Here is a 3,968-nt window from a genome sequence, read left to right on the forward strand (position 1 = left end):
TTGTATATTTGGGTGTACTATTTATGTTCAATTAAAAACAGTTTGATGTCTGAGATTCCTTGTGAACCGCCAACTTAATTACATGTTATATTCCCCTCACAATTTTTTTTTTTCGTTTTTAATTTTATTTTTCTATCTATTTATTTAATTATATCCTTCTAATTTTCTTTTTTTGTCTAGCATTAAAAATTTCTCGCAAACCGTTAACACTATTAACTTCTGATTACTTACACCACGAATGCGCTTATGCCCCCCCACCCATCCCGCTTTTTCCGTACGGAGGCAGACACTGAGATCGAAAGCAAATGGGTGTCATTGAAATGCAGTAACAGGGTGATAACAGCCGTGTTCGAAGTGTGTAGGGGCTTATAGGAGAGCAGAAGCACGTCACGCAATTCACCTGAGTTCGGAGGATCGGGAGTACCAGGGCCCATAGCGGAGAAGCGGAAGAGCGCAGTTATGTGTCTCTTCTCAAAGGCGGGGAAGCTGGGGGGCAGCAGGACCCCTTAGACCGGCTAATGTGAGCCTTCTCCGGACATAGATCACCCGGACTTATGACTGGAGCTCCCGGACCTCTGGGCACACACATATGTGAATGAGTGGATGAGCTAATGTTGGTTTGGTTGTGGATACGTTTCGGCCAATGCTATCAGCACAGCTATGATTATCCCCAGAACGTTGAGAACGAGCTCCCGGAACTCCAGACATGCGTATATAAAAGAGTGGAATTAAGGTGTGTGTGTGTGTGTGTGTGTGTGTGTGTGTGTGTGTGTGTATACGTGTGGGACAGAAGTAATGTTGGGGACAGAAATTGTTATTAGCCTGCTGGCAGATGACACAACCTTAGTTTTGAAAAATGAACATCAAGTCCCAATAAGTGCTGAAAACAACCAAAACATTCTCCAAGGCTTCAGGATTGTCATTAAACTTAAAGAAATGCAAACTTCTTGCGCTGCATGACTCGCCACTAAAGGAAATCAGCGATGTTTCCATGAAATCAGAAATAAAATACTTGAGCATTTTCCTATCCAAGGACCAAACGTTAAATCAATCCAGGAACATTGAATCTAAACTGAATCAAAGTAAAGCTTAATTCTAATATATGGCTCCAGAGAGATTTATCAATATTAGGCCGGATATATTTGACTAAAATGGATGTGTTTATCCAGATGTATATACCCAGCGTATTCCAATGCTGCTCCAAATCAACTCGTAAAATCTGTTAACCAAATCAATTTCAACTTTATCTGGAGGAACAGACCACACCATCTAAGAAAAATCACATATGGTGAAAGAAACAAGTGAAGGAGGGCTGAAAGTGATAGAGTCGGACTGCTTGAATGGGACATTGAAGGTGAACTGGTTGAAATCCTGGATCAAACCTCATCGTTCTTTCTGGTATTGTACTCCAAACTACTTATTCAACAAAGTCGGCGGCCTGAGTCTTCTGCTTATCTCTGACTTGGATATCAACAAGATTCCTGTCAAATGTTCAGAGTTCCATAAACAAATATTATTATACTGGAAAATGATATACGTACACAATTTCTCACCACACAGTATAATAGTTTGGAACAATCGATATGTACTGCATGGCAACAAACCTCTGTTTTACAAGGAATGCTTTGAGAAAGGTATATGGTCGATAATTGACTTGATGGATGACACTGGCAGTCCTCTGGACAATGAGCAGTTCTGTACTACACACAGATTCAAGCCTCCCATATTAGAGTTGCTAAAGTTACGAAACGCACTGCCTCGACAATTTGTATTCCTGACCAAAAATATAATGACGCACCGAACCGTACAACCACAGTTACCCCGACTATCACTCCAGGGAATCTCAATTGTGGACAGAAAGCGCGGCAACTCCTTTATTAGGAAATGTTTCACAGGAAACTTATTCCCTGGACGTCAAAAAAAAAAAAAAGGATATTTTAAATAAATTTGATGAGGAATCGATTGCCACGCTGCGAACCATGTATCTGACTCTACCCATACCCCCAAGGCAAAAGAGACCCACTTCAAAATTATGACTGACATCTACCCATCTAAGGAATTATCGAGGGTACGCTTTAATTTTGAAGATAATATTTGTACATTTTGTGAAGACAACATTGAAACCACTGACCATATATTTTTTCTCCTTCTCATTCCATCGTCACCAGTTTCCTTCTCAAAAGATGATATAACATTCTGTTTACTTATAAGCAACATAACAGATGAACTCTGTGTCAATGTTCTTTTAGGCCTGGCCAAGTTCTTCATTCACAAGAACAGAATGCAAAAATGCTCCCCAAATTTTAATGTCTTCATAAACGATTTTGAAATATAAAAAAAAAAAAAAAAAATCCTTAAAACTTATGGAAAAATCCAAAAACTAAAAAATATAGTTACCCATGTCCGAGGTTCCTTTTTTTTTTGGTAAAAAAAAAAAACAAAAAAAAAAAAACAACTTGATTACATGTTACATTCCCCTTGCAATTTTTTTTTTTTTTTTTTCGTTTTAATTTCTTATTTGTCTATCTATTGATTTAATTAATTCCTTTTAATTTCTTTTTTTGTCTCGCACTGTAAATTTCTCACAAACCTGTAACACTATTAACTTCTCATTACATACAGAACAAATGTCCTGATGTCCGTTGCTTCCTCATCCCTGGTTGTTTCATTGACATTCAGTTCTACCTTGCTATGTTTATTTGTACATCTGTATATTTGGGTGTACTATTTATGTTCAATTAAAAACAGTTTGATGTCTGAGATTCCTTGTGAACCGCCAACTTAATTACATGTTATATTCCCCTCACAATTTTTTTTTTTCGTTTTTAATTTTATTTTTCTATCTATTTATTTAATTATATCCTTTTAATTTTCTTTTTTTGTCTAGCATTAAAAATTTCTCGCAAACCGTTAACACTATTAACTTCTGATTACTTACACCACGAATGCGCTTATGCCCCCCCACCCATCCCGCTTTTTCCGTACGGAGGCAGACACTGAGATCGAAAGCAAATGGGTGTCATTGAAATGCAGTAACAGGGTGATAACAGCCGTGTTCGAAGTGTGTAGGGGCTTATAGGAGAGCAGAAGCACGTCACGCAATTCACCTGAGTTCGGAGGATCGGGAGTACCAGGGCCCATAGCGGAGAAGCGGAAGAGCGGAGTTATGTGTCTCTTCTCAAAGGCCGGGAAGCTGGGGGGCAGCAGGACCCCTTAGAGCGGCTAATGTGAGCCTTCTCCGGACATAGATCACCCGGACTTATGACTGGAGCTCCCGGACCTCCGGGCACACACATATGTGAATGAGTGGATGAGCTAATGTCGGTTTGGTTGTGGATACGTTTCGGCCAATGCTATCAGCACAGCTATGATTATCCCCAGAACGTTGAGAACGAGCTCCCGGAACTCCAGACATGCGTATATAAAAGAGTGGAATTAAGGTGTGTGTGTGTGTGTGTGTGTGTGTGTGTGTGTGTATACGTGTGGGACAGAAGTAATGTTGGGGACAGAAATTGTTATTAGCCTGCTGGCAGATGACACAACCTTAGTTTTGAAAAATGAACATCAAGTCCCAATAAGTGCTGAAAAAAACCAAAACATTCTCCAAGGCTTCAGGATTGTCATTAAACTTAAAGAAATGCAAACTTCTTGCGCTGCATGACTCGCCACTAAAGGAAATCAGCGATGTTTCTATGAAATCAGAAATAAAATACTTGAGCATTTTCCTATCCAAGGACCAAACGTTAAATCAATCCAGGAACATTGAATCTAAACTGAATCAAAGTAAAGCTTAATTCTAATATATGGCTCCAGAGAGATTTATCAATATTAGGCCGGATATATTTGACTAAAATGGATGTGTTTATCCAGATGTATATACCCAGCGTATTCCAATGCTGCTCCAAATCAACTCGTAAAATCTGTTAACCAAATCAATTTCAACTTTATCTGGAGGAACAGACCACACC

The sequence above is a fragment of the Fistularia commersonii genome, unplaced genomic scaffold (assembly GCF_037954325.1).
Source record: "Fistularia commersonii isolate RoL2024-O1a breed Wild unplaced genomic scaffold, RoL_Fcom_v1.0 HiC_scaffold_62, whole genome shotgun sequence".
Classification (NCBI taxonomy): Eukaryota; Metazoa; Chordata; class Actinopteri; order Syngnathiformes; family Fistulariidae; genus Fistularia; species Fistularia commersonii.